General features: G+C 47.0%; 1 protein-coding gene across 5 annotated transcripts in view; it reads left to right on the forward strand.

Moving 5' to 3' along the window:
- The window catches only part of DCL1 (dicer-like 1), a 92,724-nt gene continuing 66,814 nt past the window's right edge, over nucleotides 1–25,910 (forward strand). For 2 of the 5 annotated variants that reach the window (XM_086823032.1, XM_086823036.1), the window contains exons 1-3: nucleotides 2–231; nucleotides 2,694–2,877; nucleotides 2,965–3,054. The gene's annotated coding sequence lies outside the window, so the exon portion shown is untranslated. Of the gene's footprint in view, nucleotides 232–2,693; nucleotides 2,878–2,964; nucleotides 3,068–25,910 lie in introns of all 5 variants that reach the window. The other 3 variants (XM_086823033.1, XM_086823034.1, XM_086823035.1) reach the window with 3 other exon arrangements.

A 25,910-nucleotide genomic window follows, 5' to 3' on the forward strand; every position in this document is an offset into this window, starting at 1 on the left:
CACACATATCATTTATCATTTATATATTTCATGTTTTGATGAATTCTAGGCGTAAACTTAACGCTGAAAGCATTGCCATTGCCATTGCCATTGCCATTGCCATGGCCACGCACACAGAGTGAGAGAGACAACACAGAGAGATCCCGTGGCCTTGTTGTTGCAGTCCGTGCGCTCTCTGCCCTAGGAACGAGTGTCTTCGTGATGACAAAGTGGCTAATTCTTCCTCGCCTGGTAGGCCGCTCCACCTTCTCTCTCTGTCTCTGCTTCTATTATTTCTTCTGATTTTTGTTCACCTAGCGGAACTCTTCAAATGACAACACGTAAAAATTTGCACCACTCGCCTTTGCCTCTGCTTTGCTGCAACCCTAGCGGAGGTTTCATTAGAGCGATGCAAACTTGAAAGAGATGGCTGGCTCTAAAGCGGAGCACAGAGTACCTTACCAACGGTGGCAGAAGCCTCAATTGAGTGGCTAAAAGGTGTTTTTGTTGACCAAAAGCTAAAATTTCTCTGCAATACAGTGGCAAAATTTGTTGCTGCAGTGCTACTCTTCCAAAAATCAGTTTTGGTAAGAGCAAAAGCTGAGTTTTTGTAAGGTCTTTTTTTCATATAGTTAAAATAACATAATTGCCTTTCTGTAAATGTAGAGCGAATCACTTCATTTGTTGCTTTATAATCCCTTAAAATCCCTTAACCAAAAATTTGCAGAAGCCTAGTTTTTTGCCTTTCAAAGTTGCGGCGTCCACTCTTTTCACCTTGCACCCGTTCTCTTTCTCCCAAGTTTCTAATCTTAGTAGTTAATCTTAGTAGTTACTCTATTTGTTGAGCATAAACTTTTAAGACATTTGTCCTTTTTTTTCTTTATGTCCTTGTATTCTTTGGGTGTTTTATTTACTTTCTGTTAGTTTGTTGTTAAAAAGTGCAGTGTGCTTGCAACTATTTTCCATCGTGGACATTGCCAAGATTTGTCGCTTGTTTTGGTCCATGGGACCTAGTGACACCTAGGAACCCTAGAACATGCATGCTTGACCTTGCATTGAACTAAAGAGTGGTATCACATGGGTTTTGCATTGGTAAGTGTAAATCCGATTCAGTTGAATCATTACTATGGTGTAGGGTGCAAGCTAAAAGGGCCACCCACTCAAGTGGGTGGGCAGCCCACAAATCATGTGGGGTTACCCATCACTCACGCACAAGCAGCATGCAAAGGTGGAAGAGCCTTCGGAGAAGTAGACCAACCTTGGAAGGGACGATTTTGACCATTGGTTGGAGTTCTGGCTCTCGTTTTGCTATTGCCTAGGTCTCTCATCTCTCCATAACATATGCCTCGCAATATGCAAGGCAGGTGATTTTTTGGTACTTATTTACATGTGCCTTGATATGCAGGATATCCGGTAGTTCATGGGAGATGATGCATTGTTTGCAAAGCAAGTATGGATGGATCAGCTATGTTTATACCATGTGTAAGCTAGAGTGCCTAAGATAAGATGCTATTGGAAGTTTTTAGAAAGAGGAATGTGCTTGCAAAGGATGTGGCGACTTCAACTTGCAAACATGTTTGGTTATATGGGCCATGTCCTCTATAGCATTATAGTAGTGCAAAATTGTTGGCATGAACTTCTGATGCAAGGACTGTGTGTTCTTGGAATGAAACTTGATTCAAGGCTTGTGGACTAACCAAGTTCAAATCAGCCTTGGTTTTGCTTACAAGTTACCAGTGATTGGCAAATGGTGCATATGCTAAGGTTTTGTGGCTTAAGTACATCCCTTGGTTATATCTTTGCTGGGATGTGATGTGTTTGCCATGATCTCAGGAATAGCAACAAAGTTTGTATCTTGTTAGAGCCATGTAAACCTGATTTTGAGTTGTTTGGACACTTAATTAGGCACCATATTGGGTGTAAAAGGCGTTGCAAGGCTAATGTGAAAATGCCATAGACAATGAATGGAAGGCTACAACACAAGAATTCACAAGTAACCCTACTTACACGTACGTACAACAGAGTGTTTGTTTTTGTGCAAAATGTAACGAAAAGGTAGATCTTCCTGATCTCAGCCCTGGCCCCTAATGCTGCTATGGACTCTTGTCCCTTAGGTCAAATACTGACTATGTTCCTCTTGATAGGACTCCTGCAATTGTGAGATATCCAACAAATACCCTGAACGCCCTTTAAATAGGGATAGGAGGGGCTGGTCGGCCAGGTCCATGTTCTGCTTTTCTCTATTAATTCTCACATGTGGGTACATACTTGTCTGCCCATTTTAATGTTTGTAATTTCTAATCTATCTTTCAATTTCTTTAACTCTGGAGGTCTCCACTGGAAAATGGGAAACAAAAAGCAAGTTCTTTTTCACATTACGCATTTGTCTCCCCTCTTCACGTTTCAGATCTTTTCATAGATGACTCTTGATCTTAAAAAACTTGTGGGGACTTTTGTTGATTTGTCATGTAATGCTATATTCTTCTGTGGCTCAATCTGCCATGGACCAAGGGTTGAGTTGCAAGTGGTTTGTGGGTCAGAGTATGTTGAGGCAGCTTGCATGGAAAGCAAGTCATAAGTTGCTAGCAATTTTGAGGGCAGGTTAGGTTCTTGCATCCAGCAGTTTCTATGCAGCATGGATGCAAAGTGAGATTAAAAAAAAAAAAACCTTTTGTACTTTTTGGAAACAAGCTCACAGTTTGTTTTCTTGGCAGAACGATTGCAGTTGTTTTTCAGCAATCAATGCTGTCGCTTTCTTCACTTGAAGCTTGAACTCAGGTAAAGACATTCTGAATTCAAGCTTCAAGTGGAGATCAAGACAGGACGAGGAGCTTTTGAGAGAACACTCTATGGAGCAGAAGACCAAGCTCGATGTCATTTCTCAAATTCATTTTACAAGTTTGAGGCCTTGTTCTTTCTACTTTTATCTACTCTGTTTACCTTTTGGCCCTTTATTTGACATGTCCTGATTTGTGATTGCTGCAGTCATGCAGGATAATGAAGGCTGATTGCATGGGCATTTTTAGCTGTCTATATTGTGAAAAAAGTGGTGCTGTGTAGTATCAAGACTCTGAGGTTTGTGGAACAGGTGTAATCTATGGCAATCATCTGAGTGGTGGTCATGTTTGTAGCTACTGGACTGTTCTACTTCTGTCAAGGATTAGTAATTTGTTCACGTCATGTCAAATGTGTTTGTTTTGAGCTTCGAGGAGGAGAGGGGGGATCTGGCTGTTGAAATAGACCAAGATTTGTAGGAATATGCAGTTGCCAATTCTGATAGCAATTAAGGCAGTGGGGATACTACACGCATAGAATCTATCTTGAGCAGTGAGTATGCTGCAGGATTGTTGTTGTCCTAATGAAATGTTGTCTTGGCTGGTCAGTGGTGCTGGGATAAATTGCAAGATTTTACCTGTCCATGCTGAGGACTTGCTTGAATTGTGGTCAGCTGTGGCTGTCAAGCTGTGAAGTGAGGGGTCTAATTATGCAAGTAGGTAAGCCGTGACCCATGGCTTTTGCAAAATATCATGAACTTTGCAAAATATTGTGAACTTAATGGGTGGATGCTTTCTGAGCAGAATGCAAAAAATTCAGTCCATGATTTAAAGCATGAATCTATATTCCAGAGGCCAATTTGCAAGACTGTTTTTCTTGTGATGCCATGGCCATTTCAAGATCTAACTAGCACCTTAGTAACTTTGTGATAATGAATATTTGAGACAGTCATTGGAGAGTGAAGATACCATGTTTAAACTAGACATGGGAAGGAAAACTGTCACAGGTGCTGAACAGATGTGGTTCCCTTATTGTATTTGGGGTTATATTGAGGCAGAGAAAGTATGCAAGGGGATTGCTTTGCTTATGTCTCATATCAAGATAGCCTTTCTGTTTTGCTTGGCTTATGGATGCTGGATCTGCACCATTACTTGGGAGGAGCTTGTGCCGTTGGTTTTGGACCAGGAAGAGCGGTTTCTGGACCCTCCCCACAGGGCGGAGATTCTAAGGCTTTGACTGCTTAGCATTATTTGCATTATTTGTCATTTATAAATATAAACTTTATTAAATGACCGGCCAACTTGACCAACCTCCAGTTAGTATAAATAGGCTTGCATAGGGCTTAGTTTCTCATTCAGTCTTCATTGTGCTAAGAGCTCTCCTCCTCAGCCCTAGGAGTATCCTTGCCTTCAGCCCTAGACTAATCCAGCCCTTGGAGCTTATAAGCTTGCTTCTCCAGCCCCTTGAGAACCCCTTGCTTCAGTCAGCCCTAGGCGCCTGCCATCAGCATCAAATCAGCCTGCATTCAGCATCACTTCAGGCCTTGATTCAGCATACAGACCAGCCCCAGTTCAACGCCAGGTTTCAGCCAGCAGATCTGTGTTTTTTGTCCAGCCATACAGCAGCATACCTGCGTTTCTGTCCAGCAGCATCAGTACCCCTGCGTTTCTGTCCAGCAGCATCAGTACACGTGCATTTCAGTCCAGTAGCTTCCCTACCGGTCTACGTTTCTGTCCACAGCAGTTTCCAGCCCTGAATCAACAGTTTGCATCAGTTTCCAGCCCTGAATCAGCAGTTTACATCAGTATCCAGCCTTCTGTGCATCATCCATACATGCAGCAGTCATCTGGTGAAGGTAACACAGCATTCATAAGTGTTTACAGCATTCTAACATAGCGTAGAACAGTCCACCATCTTCTTTTCTCAGCCTCAGGTGTGCAGCCCTTCCTCATGCCCTTGGGAAGAGTGCATAGGCTCGAGATGAGGTCATCGAGGTGTTTCTACAGCCGTGTACAGATCAGCCAATCTCCGATCCTCCGAGATCTTGCGTTTGGCTTATCTACAGTCCACAGTCATTCTCTCTAAATAAATAAAGCAAATGCTATCTCGTTATCGGGATAGGGGGCCCTTCAGTGGGCAATTTGGGACCCAATCTGGTGTACAGTTCTCATATCTCTTTAAAGTTTGAAGTATTAAAGTGGATTGCTAAACTCATGAAACTCAGGATACAGAAGACGGTGTGAGCATTTGTGTGACAGGATCTTCCAATACAAAGACTTCCGCTGCATATCACATTGGTATCAGATTCAGATTGTCCACACACACCGTATCCTAGCGTGGGGGCATCGTTGGATGGTTAGATTGCGTTCCGGCACGACCACCGACTTCAGCATCATGTCTACAGGAGAGTATACTCATCAGCCGGAAGACGTCTCCCCCGAAGGAGACCTCGTTCTTCCGCCTACAGCGGACACCATAGCTCTTCTTAGAGCTCAGAACCAGCTGCTCATGGAGCTTCTCCAACTCTTGGAGGCAGCAGCAGCACGTCCTTCTACACCTCCAGCAGCACTCGACTACATCTCCCTCTTCTTTCAGATGGAACAACAAAGGAGAGAGGACGAGGCCCGAAGGAAAAGAGAAAAAGAAGAAAGACGGGACTATGAGGAAGCCCAACGCAGGATCGACGAAGATCGGCGTCAGGCTGAACTCGTCGCTCGGGAACACCAACGTGAGCTTGATCGAGAACGTATGTTACTCGAACACCAACGGGAAAAGGAGGCCATACACTTGAGGTATCAGCAGCTCTCCTCAGTCTCCCCAGTCATAGGTGTCACCAGCCAGTAGCCCGCAGCAGCATCAACCACCATCATTCGCAGTCAACCAAACTTCAGTAAGTATGATGGTTAGTGTGATCATTCATCAGTTAATCAATTTATTCATCAGTTTAATGCTCATTTTCCATTAGCTAGGATCACAGACCCACAAGACAAAGTCCACTTAGCGGCTCCCCATCTCACTGGTGAGGCAGTCACTTGGTGGCAGCATTGGTCTAGTATTCATACAGACCAGGCCACAGGTGTCACAGCCTTTGACTAGGACATCTTTGTCCATGACCTGAAGACCAGAATTCTCCCGTCTCCCAGTACATGACCGGTCTGAAAGACGAGTTCTATGGACTCAGACAGAACGGATCCCCAGTGCTTCAGTTTTCCGGTAAGGTTATTACTTTAGCACAGCAGTTAGGGTTATCTGAGCTGGCCAAGATGGAGCAATTCATTCGTGGATTGGACTCTAACATTCGGTTCATAGTTCGTAACTTTGAACCAAGTATATATGACCGGGCTTTGACTCTCGCTCAGAATGAAGAAATGAAGCTTAACGGGGGCAAGCCCAAGCAGGCATCTCAGTCCAGTACCAAACCCCAGCAGCAGCAATCAGCTGCACAGAGAGGGAAAGATAACGCGTCTTCTAAAGATGCTAAGAAGGACAGCAGTAATAGCTCCAGTTCAGGGGGTAAGAAGGATAAAGAACCTAAGAAAACCCCTGATGAAAAGGCTAAAGCAGGCATTACTGGAGGTTATCTTCCTCCAGAGGAGCAAAGGAAGTACCAGTCAGAAAATAGATGTTTTTTCTGACATATTATAGGGCATGGTAAGAAGGATTGCCACAAATGGCAAGCGGCACAAGCCGCCAAAGCTCCTTCTGCCACAGTTGCCACAGCCTCCCCAACTTCTCCAGCCCCGCCTACTACCTCAAATGCAGTTCAACTTTTACCTTCCATGCATCCTATGCCATCCGTGGTATTTGATGCTAAGCAGGAGGGTGAGAGCGATGCTGCTCAGAAGAGCCTCATCCGAGCTTATGGCTCTGCCCAGGGTCGACAGTTTGTAGTCCTTTTCGATATGGGTAGTTCTGAAGACGCCATCTCTCCCCAGTTGGCTAATAAATTGAACTGCACATTAGTCCCATATCATCTGGATGTGGATGGGTTTACACCTGGTCTTCGCACCCACATTTCCCAGAAGGCACAGCAATTTGCCTTTGAAGTTCAGAAGGCCTCATTTCAACGAGATTTCATCGTCTCACCTCTGTTGGGGTGTGACATGATCTTAGGAATTCAGTGGTTCCGTCAGTATGAGCCTATTCCCAATTGGGGGCAGGACACTTTTACTATTTGTAAAGGTTTTCCTGAGCCTGTCATGATTCGGGGGGGTAGAAGCATTCTTGGCATCCCATTGATTTCACATCTCCAGGCCAGACGAGCTATCCGTAAGGGAGCAGAAGGAGCACTCCTTTATGTTCGTGCTCAAATAGCCCCTCCCTCATTAGTAGCATCCCTTACATCTTCAGTCCCTCAGTTAGCAGACCTCCTATCCAGACACCAGGACATTATGCTTAGGGACGATCTCCCGCCCAATCTCCCACCCTCTCGCCTTGAGGACCATCACATTGATTTGGTCCCTGGATCAGATCCTTCTAGTAGGTTTCTCTATCGTCTTTCCAAGACTTTAGAGGGCGAGTTAGAAAAGCAGTTATCTGAGCTTCTCCGAGCCGGATTCATTCGGTCTTCTTCCTCCCCATTTGCTGCACCTATCCTATTTGTCCAAAAGAAGGACAAGTCTGCATGCCTTTGTGTAGACTACAGGGCATTAAACAAACTCACTATCAAGAATAAGTTTCCTATGCCCAGGATAGAGTACATTTTGGAGCGTTCAGACGGTGCTAAGTTTTTCACTAAGATCGACCTCAAGAGTGGTTACCATCAGGTCCGCATTTTTTAAGATGACATTCCAAAAACAGCTTTCCGGACAGAGCGTGGTCACTACGAGTTCGTAGTCATGCCTTTTGGGCTTACAAATGCACCCGCAACGTTCAATAAGATGATGTCTAAGATTTTCGCAGTCCACATTGGGAAGTGTGTTTTCATATTCCTTGATGACATACTAGTCTTCTCAGCCATTGCGGAGCAGCATGAGAAAGATGTGGAGAAAGTCTTGTAACTTTTGCGAGATAATCAGCTCTACATAAACGCCGAAAAGTCTATCTTTGGTGTTAAGGAAGTTCAGTATTTGGGCTATATCATCGGTTTCGATGGGATTCGACTGGACCCATCAAAGGTTCAGGAGATCTTAGATTGGAACATTCCTAAGACTGCCCAAGAAATCCGTTCATTCGTAGGTCTTTGTCAGGCCTATAGCACACATGTCCATCAGTTTTCCAACCTTGCAGCACCTCTTACCGACTTGCTCAAGGGGTTGAAGACTCGCAAGGAGAAAGTCTCAGTTACAGGTAAGGCACTTGATGCATTCCGTGCACTCCAGAAAGCTGCGTCAGAAGCACCTGTATTAAAGTTAGCATCATGGGACGAACCTTTCGAGGTCATCACCGATGCCAGCAATGTAGCCATAGGTGCAGTCCTCCAGCAGGACAATAGACCCGTGGCATATTATAGCAGAAAGTTGGATGTCGTCGAAAAGAATTATTCGGTATATGACAAAGAGCTTTTGGGTGTGATCACAGTGCTCAAACATTGGAAGCCTTTTCTTTATGGACAGGCTTTCACAGTGAAAACAGACCACCAAGCACTTAAGTGGCTTCAGACTATGCCAAGTGCCCAGTGGAGTGATCGACAGGCCAGGTGGAGTCAAATCTTCCAACAGTTTGGAGGTATGATTGAATACATCCCTGGTAAGCACAACCCAGTAGAGATGCTCTCAGTCGAAAGTCCAGCATCTAGGCAGTCCAAGAAGCTACCATTCTCGAAATCACGGGGAAGGACTTGGATAGTATGAAAGACCAATATGTCGACTCCCCTGAGTTTGGTACTCAGTATAGTTTGGCCCTCACTTCTGAGCCTGGCCACTATTCAGTACAGAACGGTTGGTTGTTCTACAAGAACCGTCTCTGTGTTACTCGGGAAAAGCGTTCTGCTCTTCTCCACGATGCCCATGACTCCTTAGTTGGAGGACATAGGGGTATCAACAGTATCCTCGAGAAATTAGAACGGTCCTTTTATTGGCCAAAGATGAGGCGTGATGTCTATGCACATGTACAAGCTTGTAAGATTTGTCAAAAAGTCAAGGTTCCCCATACAAAGAAGGGAGGTTTACTTCAATCTTTGCCTATTCTCGACAGACCTTTCATCGACATATCTATGGACTTTGTAGGGCCTCTACCAGCATCCACTAGATCCCGTAACACTCCGTGTTTTACCATTGTGGATTGCTTTAGTAAATTCTGCATGCTCATCCCATGCAAGCATACGGCCACAACCGAGGACATAGCCCGTCTGTTTCTTAAGCATTGGTATCCAATTTGCGGTTTGCCTAGCACCATAACATCAGATAGAGATTCCAAGTTTACCTCGCATTTCTGGAGGGCATTATTTGAAAACTTCGAAACTAAGTTACAGTTGTCTAGTGCATTCCATCCCCAGACAGATGGCCAGACAGAAATTTATAACCAGTTGGCCTTTGATGTCCTCAAGTCATACTGTCATGACCAGCAGTCCAAATGGGAGCACTATCTTCCATTGGTCCAAGCTATTTTAAACAACACTCATTCATCCAGTGTCGGACGGACTCCATATGAAGCAGCCTTTGGTCGCCGTTTTTCTTCTCTTTTGATGAGAATGGTGTCTCCATCTTTAGAGGCTAATAAAACCACGAAAGCATTTTCCGAGATCACTGAGTCAGTCAAGGACCGCTTGACCAAAGCTCAGGAAGCATATAGCAGACAGGCAAATAAGTCTAGACGAGATGTCCACTTCAAGGAAGGGGATTGGGTCTATTTGCGTATCATGAAGCAGAGATTGAAACAAGTGGGCAAACGTTGTCCCAAGCTTTCATTTCGTAGTTTTGGCCCTTTTCCAATACTTAAGAAGTTAAGTGATGTCTCCATGAAATTAAAGTTGCCTGCCAGTTGGACAATGCATGATGTTTTCCATGTTTCTTGGCTAAAACCATATGTTGGTCCAGAAGTGTTTGATGTTTCAGATGAACAGCAGCCAGACGTGGTAGACGAGGTAGAAGTGATTGAGTCTGAGCAGATCCTTCTTCATTGATGGAAGCGTGGTTCCGGTCGACGGATTCGTCAGTTCTATATGAAATTTCGAGATCGAGGTACCCATGAAGCCGTATGACTCGACGAGGAGTTTTTCCAGGAGTACCCCCAGTTATTGGCGGACTACTTGGAAGCCATGAACCTGCCGCCAAGCTAATCAGGAGGGAATGTCACATGCACTCTGCACTCAGTGCATGGTGACAAGATGGCTCATCATCAGAAGTGCAACAGTTGTATAGTTTTAGAACCCAATAGGATGATAATTGTCGTACGCCGTGACCCCATTGTACATCCTCAGTCCAGGATAAGTCAGGCATGAGCTACGTAGGTCATTCCTCAGTCTTAGCGGGTCGGTCAGTCAGTCAAGTCCCGAATCATTCATGCATGTAGAGTCAGTAGAAGCCTTAGGGTTTGCATCAGAAAGCACTTTGCATCCTGCATAATATGCATTCATACGCCTGTGCATCATTTAGAACATCCCAGAAGCCTTAGGGAATTTACTAGGATTTATCTGGTATTTTTTCCATATTTTATAGTATTTATTTAGCATTATTTGCATTATTTGTCATTTATAAATATAAACTTTATTAAATGACCGGCCAACTTGACCAACCTCCAGTTAGTATAAATAGGCTTGCATAGGGCTTAGTTTCTCATTCAGTCTTCATTGTGCTAAGAGCTCTCCTCCTCAGCCCTAGGAGTATCCTTGCCTTCAGCCCTAGACTAATCCAGCCCTTGGAGCTTATAAGCTTGCTTCTCCAGCCCCTTGAGAACCCCTTGCTTCAGTCAGCCCTAGGCGCCTGCCATCAGCATCAAATCAGCCTGCATTCAGCATCACTTCAGGCCTTGATTCAGCATACAGACCAGCCCCAGTTCAACGCCAGGTTTCAGCCAGCAGATCTGTGTTTTCTGTCAAGCCGTACAGCAGCGTACCTGCGTTTCTGTCCAGCAGCATCAGTACCCCTGCGTTTCTGTCCAGCAGCATCAGTACACGTGCATTTCAGTCCAGTAGCTTCCCTACCGGTCTGCGTTTCTGTCCACAGCAGTTTCCAGCCCTGAATCAACAGTTTGCATCAGTTTCCAGCCCTGAATCGGCAGTTTACATCAGTATCCAGCCTTCTGTGCATCATCCATACATGCAGCAGTCATCTGGTGAAGGTAACACAGCATTCATAAGTGTTTACAGCATTCTAACATAGCGTAGAACAGTCCACCATCTTCTTTTCTCAGCCTCAGGTGTGCAGCCCTTCCTCATGCCCTTGGGAAGAGTGCATAGGCTCGAGATGAGGTCATCGAGGTGTTTCTACAGCCGTGTACAGATCAGCCAATCTCCGATCCTCCGAGATCTTGCGTTTGGCTTATCTACAGGCCACAGTCATTCTCTCTAAAGAAATAAAGCAAATACTATCTCGTTATCGGGATAGGGGGCCCTTCAGTGGGTAATTTGGGACCCAATCTGGTGTACAGTTCTCATATCTCTTTAAAGTTTGAAGTATTAAAGTGGATTGCTAAACTCACGAAACTCAGGATATAGAAGACGGTGTGAGCATTTGTGTGACAGGATCTTCCAATACAAAGACTTCCGCTGCATATCACATTTGTAGCAGGTTCACATGGATGTATTTTCTTTCACAAAAGGACTAAGCCTTTGCTCGGTTCAAGGATTGGTATGCTTTGGTGGAAAAGGAGTCTGGATTGCAGGTGAAGATTGTTCGGGTTGACAAAGGAAGAGAGTTCTCTTCCAATGCTTTTGTGTGGAGAATGGCATCGAGAGGGGGCTGGCCAATACAGGGTCTCCTTTAGAGAATGGAGTGGTTGAGCGAAAGAACAGGACTGTGGTGGAGATGGCAAGGACGATGTTGGAGTATCGTGATCTTTCTTGTTCACTTTGGGGAGAGGCTGTGGCTACGACTGTCCATATCCTCAACCGATCTTCGATGACTGCAGTGCCTAGAGTGACACCATTCGAGGCTTATTTTGGCAAGAAACCAGATGTGTCCCATTTTCGTGTTTTTGGTGTTCACATTCCGAAGAAGCAGAGGGGGAGGCTTGACTCCAGGTCCCAGAAGCTTGTTTTTGTGGGATATAACTCTCTTTCCAAAGGCTACATTTTATATGACCCAGAGCGGAATGAGGTTGTTGTCAATAGAGATGTTGTCTTTGATGAGCATGTTCCAGCTTCCACTGTTGAGGAGCCACTACTTCTTGGAGAGCGGAATGAGGTTGTTGTCAATAGAGATGTTGTCTTTGATGAGCATGTTCCAGCTTCCACTGTTGAGGAGCCACTACTTCTTGGAGAGCCAGATGAGTATGAGGATGATTCCCGAGCTATTGTTCTAGCTAGCCAGTCTTAGTCAGTAGTAGAGGTTGAACCTGAGGTTGGAGATTTGCCACAGCAGCAGCAGGAGGCTCTGCGTTCTGTTCGGGTACCAAAGTGGTTGTCCGGAGTCAGGTGTGACAAAGTATCCTTCTGAGTGGACCATGGAGGATGGACCTCGAAGATCACAGAGAGTTCGTGAAAAAAGTGAATAAGAGGAGCTTTTACAGTTGAACTATGCATTGATGTCTCGTATCATTCGGGACAAAGAGCCTACTTCAGTTAAGGAAGCTCTTTTCCAGGAGACTTGGAGGAAAGCCATGCAAGTGGAACTTGGAGCCATAGAGAAGAATAGAACTTGGGAGTTGGTTCCGAGGTTGTCAAAACGGTCAGTCATTGGTGTCAAGTGGGTCTACAAGACCAAATATACGTCCGATGGGTCCGTGGACAAGCACAAGGCTAGACTTGTGGCTAAGGGCTATGCTCGCTACTGGGCATCGACTATGAGGACACTTTTGCACCGATAGCTAAGATGACTACGATTCGGACAGGTCTTACTCTTGCCTCTTCTCAACAGTGGCCGCTGTGTCAGATGGATGTGAATGACATCTGTGTTCCTGAATGGTGACTTGCAGGAGGAGGTGTATGCTGAGCAACCTCCAGGCTTTGAGGTTCTGGGATCAAAAGGTATGGTTTACAGGTTACGAAAGGCCTTGTATGGTCTTAAACAGGCTCCCAGGGCTTGGAACCAGAAGATTGATTTTTTCTTTCTGAGAAAGGGTTTCTAGAGATCAGTTGCATATTTGAACTTCTATCTCTTTCGGGAACGTGGTATGGTCACATTGATTATCCTCTATGTGGATGATCTTAGTCTCACTGGTGGTCATGTGGAGCACATAGCTGTGACGAAGGTTGCCTTGTGAGAGGAGTTTGAGATGATGGATTTAGGCTTACTTCATTTCTTTTTGGGATTGGAGATTTGGCAGACCTAGAGGGGGTTCTTCGTTTCTCAGCAGTATGTTCATGAGTTGCTGGAGGTCTTTGGGATGGAGAACTGCAAGCCTATTTCATCTTCGATGGACCCGAATATCAAACTTACTATACATGATCCTTGTGAGTAGGTTTGTCTCCTTGTATCGGAAGCTTGTCTGTTCATTGATTTGGTTGCTGAACACCAAATTGGACTTGAGTTTTCTAGTGGGGCTATTGAGCTCATTTATACAGACACCTTTGAAGACTCATTGGGATGCAAGATTGCGGATCTTGTAGTATTTGCAGGGTACGAAGGATCTTGGACTCTTTTATAATACTAGAGGGGGAACGAAGAACCGAGTTAGTCTCTGAGGTTGGAGTGACTCTAATTGGGGAGGAGATCTACTTCAGGATACGGCTTTACCCTTGGCGGAGGAGCGATTTCTTGGAGTAGCAAGAGGCAGCTAACTATTGCCTTGTCTTATAGTGAGGCAGAGTATCGGGCTGCTTGTGGTGCTGCTTTGCGAGGTGTTGTGGCTGCGGAGGTTACTTGGCGAGATTGGGTTTCCACAGAAGGAATCCACAGTCATCGAGTGCGACAAGTAGAGCTGCATAGCTATTGCTCGAAACCCAGTCTTTCATAAGCACATAGAGATACAATATCACTTTGTTCGTGAAAAGATTTTGGCTGGTGACATCTTGCTAGTCTTTGTTAGCAGTCATTGAAAGAGTGCACAGAGCGGAAGCAGAGTGGCACTAGAATGTGCTGAACACAGAGTGCAAGAGAGAGAGATATGGAGAAAACTATGCTGAATATATTGAAGCAAAACAGTCCCAACCAAGAGACAATACAAGTCTCATAAGTGAGGGAGCAAAATATGTACAAGACTAAATGAACAATGAGAGGCCAGCACCACCTATTTATAGGTGAGGAGGGCTGGCCGATTGGTAAAATACCAAAAGAGCTGGGAAAAATCCCAGAAAAATATGTAAAATAGGGGTGGTCAGCCCACAATCAAGGGCCATACAAATGGGACCAAAAGGACACCAGAAATGGGCAGAAACTAGGGATGAATGTGCTAACACCCCCTCTCAGTACCAGATGCTGAACATAACTCCGAGAAGCCGAAGAAGTCATCCTCTGTCAAAGACAAAAGAAAGCAGCAACATTAGGTACCAGGAAAGCTCCACAAGCAATCTCCACAGCAACTCAGCTACAAAAGTAACAGTACAAGCTGCCAGGTACACTGTTCTTCTAGAATAAATCAACCATGAAGGTTGCATCGTGCTGCTCCAAATATCGGTGCCAAACCCAAATATAAACACAGTGTCACAGGAATCCCAAGTAGCCTGTAGCTCCAAGAAGATAATACCCTCAAAAGAAATAGAGTCCATTTGCTCCAACTCTATACCAAGAGTAGCCAAATGCTGTATAATAGCACCCTTCTCGAAGGTCGGCATCGCCAGATGTAAGAACTCAACTGCCCCCTTTGAAAACTGATGTTGGGACTCCACAGGCCCAACCAAATCCAAATCCCAATCCTTCAATCCCTGGAAGTACCACTGTGCCCCAAGCATGGTCACGGACACACGTGACCACAATCGAGAATCCTCACATACGAGGAACATCCACTGTAGTAGTAACTGAAGTAGTAGTAGCCTCTTCAATAGCATCACACAGCGTAGAAGCAGGCTCCTCCATAGAAGGCAAAGGGACCAGCAACACATCCTGGTTACTGGTAGACCAAGAAAGAATCGGAGGCGAAGCAATAGGAGACAAATTCCCCTCAGAAGGTGTGAGCAAAGATAGCCCATTGTCTTCCTCAAAAACATTACCAGAGATATCATCCTGGCAAGGAGAAGTATGCACGACAATAAATAGCTTGGGCTCTCCTCAAGAAAAACGCACAAACTCTGAAGAAGAAGTGTCCTCCACAGGTACCAAGAGTGCCACCAAAGCCTGCAACACCAAAGACCCCCTCTGCAAAGGAGCAAACCCACGGGAGAGGAAAAACGCAGCAAAGGAAGCTGCTGTCCTGAAGAAAACAGGCCGCCTATGTCCCAAACTCCACGTGGAACAGAAAACACTGGTCAAACAGTACCAGAAGGCTGTGTTGATGAAGCCAAACTGAAGGGCGCAGCAACCAGCCAGTTCAGTCCAGAAAACGCAGCAAAGGAAGCTGCAGATCTGAGAGAAAAACGCAGAGGCAAAGTGACCAGGTGCAGTCCACGAGGAAAACGCAGAGAAGGAGGTGCAGAAAACAGTGCTGTATCTGGGCAGCAAAGAGGTTGCTAAACCGGGAGCTTTGATACCATGAAAGAGTGCACAAAGCGAAAGCAAAGTGGCACTTGAATGTGCTGAACAGAGAGTGCAAGAGAGAGAGAGAGAGATATGGAGAAAACTGTGTTGAATATACTGAAGCAAAACAATCCCAAGCAAGAGACAATAGAAGTCTCATAAGTGAGGGAGCAAAATATGTACAAGACTGAATGAACAATGAGAGGCTAGCACCACCTATTTATAGGTGAGGAGGGCTGGCCGACTGGAGCTGAATATGCTGGCCGACTCGAGCATATGAGCTGGCCGACTGGTAAAATACCAAAAGGGTTGGGAAAAGTCCCAGAAAAATATGTAAAATAGGGGTGGCCAGCTCACAATCAAGGTTTATACAAATGGGACCAAAAGGACACCAGAAATGGGCAGAAACTGGGGATGAATGTGCTAACAGTCATCTCCTGTCTGTACCATATTACACTGTAAGGAGTGAGGGCCAGTGTTATGGGTGTGCCCGCCCGTGTGAGTTTCTCCATTTTTTCCTCAGTCCATTTCCCCATTTTAGGTAGTCGTGGGTCCTTGTCTGACCCCTCCACGAAGGGGGTGATTGTGTCGGAATGAGCAGTGGAAATGAGACAAACACTTGAGAGAGGAAAACGCAGAAGTGTGGGAGAGAGAAGCGCTGTATAAACTCTACTATATACATGATATCCAGTACAACAATGATGTGGGGGGAAAGTGCCCGATATATATGGCCAGAGGCTGCTGGTCGGCCACTGCAAAACAGGCCAGCAGCCCCATGAGAAGAGCCCACGACTAGAATATTCTTAGTCGGCCAGCACACGGTCTGCTCCTCCTGGCCAGCAAAACACCTACAGCCGACCAGGGAAAAAAAGATAGCACTCCACTCCGGGCAGCTCTACTGTTGCTTCCGGCTGGAAACAAGTTATGTTGGATGTATCCAATGCATGATCTTGAGAAGGCCTAGCACAAAGTGGTATTCCAAAAACCTGTCTCATTACACTTCTTTCTGGTGTTACCCTTGAGCCCTTTCCCATAGCTACAGCTCCAATCAATGGCTGCCAGACTTGTTCAACAATTCTTTGCTCATCTTCACAGTTGGTCGACAGCTTTTGGCTTTTCCCTCTTCAGAGGACTCCATGGAAACCGCTCCATCCATCCCGTCCTACGTTCCCCTTAAGTGTCCACTCTCCGAAGTGGACGTCCAGCTCCTTGCCTCCTCTGCGGCTTCACATGGAGCCAAAATTGCATAGTCACAAGGGACGGGGGACGGGGACGGGGACGGGACGGGGGACGGCCATAAGTAGGGAACGGGGACGGGGGAGGGAACGGCACTCAAAAAATACTTTTTTTTTAAATTTTTCTACTTTGGAAGTACATCAAAATGAGCACAAATTTACACTAAAATGGTAAGCTTTTGAGTCATATTAATAATTAAGTAGATACAAAATGAGTCATGACTCGAGTCAGGACTCAGGAGTCAGGACTAAGCCTTAAGGAGGCAAAATACATGGACGGACTCAAATGAGTCAATGACAAAAAAGTGCTGAAGGCTAGAGGCTAGAGGCTAGAGCTAAGTAGTAAGGCCCATGAATCATGATCCATGAATGATCATCCACGTGAAGTGCTCGCCTCATGGTCATGGGTAGCTTGTGCCAAAGAAGCATCAAGCTCATCCTCAGTCTCATCCTCACTGGCATGCTGCTCTTGCACCTCATCCTCTTGTTGCTCTTCTTGTTGACTCATCTCCCACTCGGTGAAGGAATCTGCCTTCTTGGTCACGCTCTTGCAAAGCATTCGCAAGTTCGCGCTGACGAAGACAAGGTCATTGGCACGCTCTACCCCAGGTCGGTTTCTCTTCCTAGAGGCAATGTGGCTGTAGGTACTCCAAAGTTGCTCCAAGCAAGAGGAGCTGACGGCCTGGCTAAGTATGCGGATGGCAAGCTGCTGCAGCTCCGGTCCATCTGAACCAAAGTCCTCCCACCATAGAGCAGCACCAACTTTGGAGCGGTCAACCTGTACATCATGACAGCCATAGGAGCCATGAAATGACCTGTACATTGAAAGCTGGTCCCAGATCTTGCGCCTAACCTATGCATCAGGCACAAGACGATCCAAGATGATCCTCCATCGAGCGCTCACCTCCCGGTCGCTCTCCTGCTTGTTGCCTTGGAATTCTGGGTCCACCACATAAGCTGTTGCATGCAATGGAGAGTAGTAGGAATTCCACCTTCCTAGACACAAGGCATGGATCTCCTCGTATCTGTCTTCGTCAGGCACGAAGTCTTTCAACTTCTCTATCATGCGATCCATGGCCTCGTAGACCTTGCCTATGCATGGTTGCATAGCGTCTACAATCCTCAATAGGTGGACTATGGGCCTCACCATAGCATCTGTGGTCTTCACACGCTCCCACCAAGAGGGTTCATCCGCCCGTAGCCTACACTCTTGGCCAGTGTTTGTATGGGACTCTTGCATGGTGACAAACTCGTCACTAAGGAAAAGCCCCCTCAAAGCACCGTTACAATCCTTCAACTAGCCCAACATGAGAAAGTTGTAGGCAAACCGGGTGTCGGAATATTTGAGGAGAGAGAGACAGGACCTCTTGTTGAACTCATGCCGAAGTCTTTGGTGGTTGAGGACAAAGGAGACCATGGTGTTGGCCTCCTCAATGAGCGGGCTGATCCATGGTAATGCCCCGATGTCCTTGAGGAGGTTGTTTAGGCAATGAGCCATACAAAAGGACACCGTGACATGTCCATACATACTTTGGAGAATAGCTCCCGCCGCCCTATTGGAAGGCTCCCCATCCGCAACAAAGCCCACTACATGCTCGGGGCCAACGATCTCCATGGTGGTAGCCCACTCCGCCGCAAGCACATCCGCGCTCTTCCCAGTGCCGTATGCATCATGAGATGAGATGAAGTACATCTCTCCGCGGGAATATGCAACCATGCTGTGAATACTCCTCTTGCGGGTGTCACTCCATCCATCCACAATGAGGGAGACTCCGTTCCTCTCCCATTGCCGCTTTGTGTTGTCGGCCGCTTGCTCTACAATGCGCTTCTCCTTGTCGAGCAATGTAGTGCGCAAGCTCTCGGATGAGGGGGGCGTATAGGTTGAGCCATACTCCCCAATCTTCTTAACCATGACCTTGAAGTATTCCGACCTATTCAAGAAAGTAATTTACTAATGAGAAGGGAACTAGGATGATGAAAACATGAATGATGAATTGGCAATGATCGATTGCACTTACCTAGCCGCTTGAAAGGCAATGTGGTCGTGGAAGAAGAAGCGGGCCACCGCCATATCCACCTCCTCCTTCAACTTGGGGTTCCAATTCTCCCCAAGTGTAGATTGTCGCCGTGGGATTGAGAGGCCGTGGAGATGGAGGGTGCCGGTGTTGTGGATGGAGTAACATTCCGACTTGATGGTGAAGGTGATGGTGTGCACGATCCCGATCCACCACATGACTCCATTGTAGAGGCTTGAGTTCCTCTCCCCATCGTCGCGGGATCCACGGCCACTCGTGGTGTCCTTCTTGTCGCTTCGACCGCTTCGTAGACGCTAAGCTTGTCAAGAAGTTCCCGTCTCTTCTCGGGCGTGACATTCGTGCAAAACCTCACCTCATGCCCACTCTCATGCAAGAGGTGGGCTCGCACTTTGTCGGCGCCACCCATTCGCCGGTACGGGCAAAGCTTGCATACCCATGGCCGAGAACCGCTTCCATGAACGGATGTGGTGTAGTTAACCTCCTCGCACCATGTCCATCCCGTTGTCCTTCTACGAGAAGCCCCGGCACGTGAGGAGGATGCCATGGTTGAAGATGGCTTGACTCTTGAGCCTTGAGGAATGAGAGAGAGAGAGAGAGAGAGAGAGAGAGAGAGAGAGAGAGCCTAGAGGCTTGGAAGTTGGAAGAGTCAAGACTCAAGAGGCTTGAGGGAGAGGTGAGAGCCTAGGCCCTAGAGTTTGGAACTTGGAAGTTGGAAGAGAGAAGATTCAAGAAGCTTGAGCCTTGAGAGTTGTGAACTTGTGTGTGCTTGTAGCCTTGTAGAGGCTTGTTCTTATATAGATAGGCAAGAGAGAGAGAGGAAAGCCTCAAGGGCAAGAGAGAGAGAGAGGGTCAAGCCTCAAAGAGCCAAGGCCCAACAGCCATAAACGGCTAGAAGAGCCAAGGCCCAACAGCCATAAACGGCTAGAAACGGGCAGGCAGGCGCAACGGCCAAAAACGGCAGCAACGGCAGGCGCAACGGCTCTCTGCCGTCCCCGCACAGCGCCGTCCCCGACAACCGTCCCGGTCCCTGCGCCGTCCCCGTCGCCGTCCCCTGTGAGAAACGTCCAGTAGGGTCCGTCCGTCCGTCCGTCCGTCCCCGTCCCTGCGCCGTCCTGTTTCACCGTCTCGGCGTTCCCAGCCTCCGTCCCCTCCGTCCCCTGTGACTATGCAAAATTGTGATTTGCAAGTTTCCTGGCAGCAGATTGGCCCAGGAACAGACCTGAGGCCTCAAGTATGCAGCACTAGTCGATGAACAGGGTTGTATTGTGGTGGATGTCCATTTTCCAAGCAACAAGTACGTCCGGAATCTGGATTGAGTTTGATATGGATACCCTGGCGGAGAGGACCTTGTTATCGAGCCATGCTGGAGTACGGGGCTCCCATGTGTACTTCACCTTGTGGGTACAGGGCTTCTCTCCATACTCAAACCCGTTGGCATAGCATTTGACATGTGGATCTGCATGTACCTCAGGATATCAAAGAATCCATCCCTGGTGAGTCTCAAAAAATGCTATTTGTAGAACTCACATTTCATCCCTATCCCTGATGATGACACGCAAGTCTAGCGTATGTGTAGGCCGAGTAGATGCAAACATATGATCGGTTGATCTCCAGTTGTGAGAGGTCGAGGTGTGGGGAGTCTAGGTTGTACTGAGATAGAGAGAGTTCTTTTAAAGTCTACAGTAGACCAAAGGGTATATGAGATCAAAAGTGTTACAAAATGTCCACAAAGTGACTGAATCATGGAGAATCATAAGAGGAAAAACAACCATGTAGAAGTTAGTGGTTCAAGGATACAATGTATGATGGGATCAAAGTGGGTCCTCAACATCTGTGGCTGTATAGAGGCTCTTCCTCTGGTGGGGCACTCCTGTTTTGTGGAGGATCTCTCGTATCTGAAGCTTTTGAGTTGAGCATCTCCTTGGAGACCAGTGAGTCTCGGGCATCTAGCTTGTTGCACTTGAATTGCTTTGTACAGGGAGATGCTTGAGAGATGGTGTTATGTCCACAGGTTAAGCATGGTTAGGCTAACCTAGGATCAGGAGATAACCCCACTTGGGTTAGGGCTTATGCTGTAGCTATAGTCATAATAGTTTTACTAGCTATTTTTAGGCCCAGGCTAAAGTTATTGGCGAGAGGTCTATATAAGCATGCCCTAGGCTTAGTTGTGAGACACGATTGTCAAGTCTGCCTTGTAGTGCATGGCCCATCAGGACTGCCTGGTGCGAGGACACCCTCAGGGTGTGGCTTGGTGGTATGAGACAGCTAGTCCTGGAATAGGGTCCAAGATGTAGCTAAGGCCTCCAGCTCGAGGGTGAGTCTGGATGGACTCTGGTGAGCCTTAGGCCTTGATCCTCAGTAGGTTCTATAGGTACTAGGGATTGGGTCTATGAGACCTTATAGTGGTATCAAAGCGGACCTAACAAGTTTAAGAACCCTATGGAGTGTGGGGTTTTGAGTATATGCTTTCCAAGAAGCATAAGTAGTTAGTACACCATACGTGGCATGATGGTAGGTAAAGCCTTAAGTCTCTTCTGCTTGTATGAGTAGAGAGGCAAGGAACAGGGTTTATTTGCATGGATGTGCAAGGAATGGGGATTAGGAGAAAAAGCACAAGATGTGCAGGCTGAACAGCAGGCCATGGTGCTCCTAAAAATCTCTGTTTCTGGTCGTACAAGCCAGAGGGCAAGGGTACAACCCTTAGGGTGGCCATGTACAGTCTCATGGCAGCCCTGAAGCAAGGTACCCACAGGCTGGTCCACCTCTGCAGACATGGCCGGAAGAGGGCAGCGAGTATGTGCTCATGGGCGGCCAGCAGAGGGGCATATAGGCAGCCAGAAGGGGGCAAACCAGTAGGCGTACAATGGCAGCAGGAAAAAGTGGCCAGTAATGGGGTGCAGAAGGCTGGCAAGGAAGGGCCGTGTGTGCGAAGAAAAAGCACGCCAGAAAAAGCGTGGAGAAGCTCGCATGTAGAGACCAGCAGAAGGGGGGTTCATGGATGTGTGAGCCCGCCTATACTAGAGGACGTGTGTTGATAGCAGAGGCGACCAACGTTTTTTTTTTGAAAAGAGCATGTAAGAAGTGTGCCCTATATAAAGTAAATTATGCAAGCAGCTTTTTGGCAGTTATAAAAAGTGGATGCTTTTTTAACTAAAACTGAGCCCTTAGCTTTTTCTCCTGTGCGCCCTAATAAAAAAATGGGCTTGGGCAACTTCTTGTCCACGACCCATTTCTGCCGCAAGATTAGCCTCACCATATACTTCTCATCCACCCTATAAGCTTTTCAACCTCTCAGCCTTTCACTTCTCCTTTCCCATGGAACCGGAAACAACCCTTTTTCTACTATGGTGTGGTTGGTGTCGACGGGGAATGGTGGAGTGGAGAAGTCGGGGATGAGGCATGCCAAAGCATTCACGGTGCTGGAGCCGCCTCGGTGTGGAAAAAAAGCAGGGGAAGGCGCTTGAGAAGGGCCAGTGGGGCATCCCGCTATAAATAATGAGACCACATGCAGCTCCGAGCTCTAGGAAATATCTCCCAGATGCTATCACCTCTCTCTCTTGTGATGATCTCATGAGGCCCGTGTCATTGATGTCCAACTCCTGCAGTATGATGGGGTCATCCAAATCAAGTAGAGGAACCTGGTGGTTCCCGGTCCTGGTGTTGGTCTCCCAATAGGAGGACTTTACCCAGGCAAGAGAACTCCATGATATCATTGTAGAGTGGTAGGAAAGGTGACTGGCCATGCTGCTCTCAGCATAAGGGGAGTGGCTTGGTGGGAAATAGCATACTGCAATATGGATAGCTCTCTCTCCGGTTAGCTGTAACCGCACCCATAGGTACCATGCCTCCTTGTTCTTCCACACGTTGCTAAGAATCTGCCTGAGATGTGATATGTAGAGGACCACAACGCCTCCTGAGCCTTGTACTCCTCCTGACATGCGGGTCTTACCCCGGAAGGCTGGTTCCCACACGTAACCTGTTATATATGGTAGTCCCCTCTCGGGGCTCTGGTCTGTGTCTGTGTAGAAGATGGTGTCCCTCCTATGAGGGTCTTGCTTATCCCTCTTGGGTCAGACCATAGAGTGCAGTTGCAGTTCCAATATGGCTAGCGTCATCCATGTGACCTCGTAGACCGTGCATCATGGAATGGAAAATAAAACAAAAAGAAAACATAAACATAGCTATCTCACTGGGGTGATAGTAGATGCAAAACTGTCCATGGAAACTCATCACGGAATACTAAGAACATAGAAACATGAGAGCAACATCAGCTCCGAGTAGATGGTATACCCCTCTCCAAAATATCAAGCATGGGGCTAATGAGTATGGCCGAGAGGTCTCCCTCAGCTATGTCACGTGGAAAGGTAGCTCGAAAGGCTTTGACAGCTCTCACCCAGCCGCTTCGATTCATGTTGTGAAAAAAGAAAGGCAATAATCCAGGGTTGACTTGGGTTTCATGGAAGCATATTACCACCCCGAAGAGATTGGGAAAAGAAAGGCAATAATCCAGGGTTGACTTGGGTTTCATGGAAGCATATTACCAGCCCGAAGAGATTGGAGGGGCAGCTCTGTTGGATGTTTGGGTGCACCTTCTTGCCCATAGGTAGACTTTACTTTAGGCTACGTGTGTTGATTCCCAGCCATGGATAGACATGACTATTGCATTTTTGGAGGATGTGGGTATTGTGCATGGGAAGACCCGGAGTGCCGCATCTTGGTGGGATGTTCTAAATGCTTCACAATCTGTGCGTGTATTTACTTCTCCTCTGTTGGATCATTTTGTTAAATCATGGTAGGAGGTGTTACGGTTCACTTCTTGGAGACCTCTAGATTCCTATCGAGATGAGAACTCCCTGCTTGCGGAGGTGTTGGCGACCTCTCATGTGATTACTTGGATAGAGAAGAATAATTGTAGACGGCAATTCAATTGTATGGCGAGACTGGGTGTTGTGAGGATGTCTGATACTTTGTTGGTTGGGCGGTTGCGAATGTTATCATTCTGCTGTGCTCGTCATAGATTTCGTGTGCCCCGAGGTTACAAGTGTATTTGGTTGTAGTTGCAGCAACTGCAGTCTATGGGGCACCTTCCTAGGATGTATTCTTCTCATGCATGGGATGATTGGGTGTAACATGCGGAAGCTTCGGAGAAGATCGGTAACTTCAATGCTGAGAAATCAGCACACTTTTCATGACGGAATTAACGCACAAAACTGAATGAAGATGTACAGAAATAGAGAGAGAGAGAGGGACAGATGGAGAGGACACAGTATTGGATCCCAAATACCGTATGTAGGCCCCCCCACCACGGATGGTGCATTTGCTTTATTAGAATGATGTGAATTTGAAAAGAAAATACAGAAATCTTGACCTTTCTTGGCTGAGAAATCTCTGCCCTTGACCTGCAGTCCTTCACTCACCCCTTTGCTTTAGCAACTCCTTGGCTTGTCTAGCCCTTGTTTGCCTTGGCTCTTGGTGAAATATCAGATGAAACAATGGGATTGTGGCTCATCTATTTATACTACTCTAGGATGAGCAGTCGGCCAGCATTAATCCAGGCGGCCAGTTCACTTTCTGCCCACGACTATAAAATCAGCATTAAATGCTGAAAATAACACATAAAAAACTGCGCTTCATTCTCTAGATGGCTGGGCACTGATTTTTCAAGTACCTTGAGGCTGGGCAGCCTGTATGGGCTGCCCCATACTTGCCCTACACCCCTCCTAGGGCTGGATAACCAATCGGCTACCCCTGGCCTGCCCCTAGGGCTGTCCTACAGCCCTCCATAGGCTACCCATGGCTGGTGGGTACAGCCAGGACCTTCCTGGCCCTCATGGGGGGTGGTTTCACACCATCCCCATGCCCACCCTAAGACTTGGGGTAGCCCTATGGGCTGGCCCCTTTTCCTATAATCAAACCCTAACTAGCTACTCAGTGATCTGGCATCCGGTACCATACCAGATACACAGAATCCCTGACATCATTCCAAAGGGAGACTCACAGCGCGGACTGGCACTGTTTCATGTGCAGGACAGTGCACACCTGACCTTGGACTCCTGTGCAGGACAATGCACACCTGACCTCGGACCACTGAGATGGATCCTTGGCTGACTTGTCCCGGATTGGGCTCACATGGGACCAGTTCACCATCCCAGGTCCTGCACCTTCTGTACAGATATGTCTATGTGGCATCCAAGTGTGGGATGCACGTGACATTGGGTGTTGGGTTGCAAGACCAGGCTGTTGAAGGCTTTCGCTAATGTTGTATATCATCTTTTGGTCCAAGAGAAGAGATGGCTTGCAGCAAAAGCTAATAAAGTATGGAATGTTAAGAAAACGGCCTCCTTGTGGAAGCGCATCCTATTATGTGGTTGGCATTCCAAGCTTCCTTTTTTGGGCAAAGTGTTTATTTGGCGAGTCATGCTTGGGTGCCTGCCTTTGGCCACTGCCCTTCGGCGACGGAGACTTTCGAATGGCAACTGTTTCTTCTGCCAGACTTGTCTAGAATCTAGTCAGCATAGGTTTATTTCTTGCCTGGTGGCTCACTAGATATGGGAGTTCATCTCTTCGGTGTGGCAAATGGTGACTGGACACACTTTGTCACCCAGGCCGTGGGTATTTGGACATGATCAGCCCGGGTGGAACAATCAGCAACATGAGGTCTTCTTTGTTTTCTTTCGATGGTTGGGTCTTTAGCATAATTGGCTCATGTGAAATGCTTTCATCTTTGATTCACAATTAGGGGGAAAGGTCATGTCCAGTGCATTCGTGGTCTATTACTTTGGCAAGTTTCTTCTTTGATCGATGCACATGTTATCACTAGCGCGCAAGCTGATCCCTGGTTACATGCTCTTCATACGGCGGGCATGCCTCATGTGGCCTTTTATTGTGTGCGGTCTGCCGGCCTCTATGTACATGTTTGTATAGCTGGTCATGCAACCTTTGCTTTGTATTACATTTTTGTATAGCTCCGAGTAGATGGTATACCACTCTCCAAAATGTCAAGCATGGGGTTGACGAGTATGGCCGAGAGGTCTCCCTCAGCTATGTTGTGGAAAGGTAGCACGATGGCGGTGGAGCATGTCCTGGATCTGGAGCTGATGAGGTGATCGTGGCCAACGGGGGGTCGAGGCGTCGGGCACGCAGGATTGCAGAGGCTCGGTCCGAGGTAACTCCTCTTGGGCGAGGTAGGTCTAGAGCAAGCCCGTGGAGGGTCCACAAGATCCACTATGTTGGTG

Source organism: Cibotium barometz, chromosome 29 (assembly GCF_041138505.1).
Source record: "Cibotium barometz isolate CiBa-2024 chromosome 29, ASM4113850v1, whole genome shotgun sequence".
Lineage (NCBI taxonomy): Eukaryota > Viridiplantae > Streptophyta > Polypodiopsida > Cyatheales > Cibotiaceae > Cibotium > Cibotium barometz.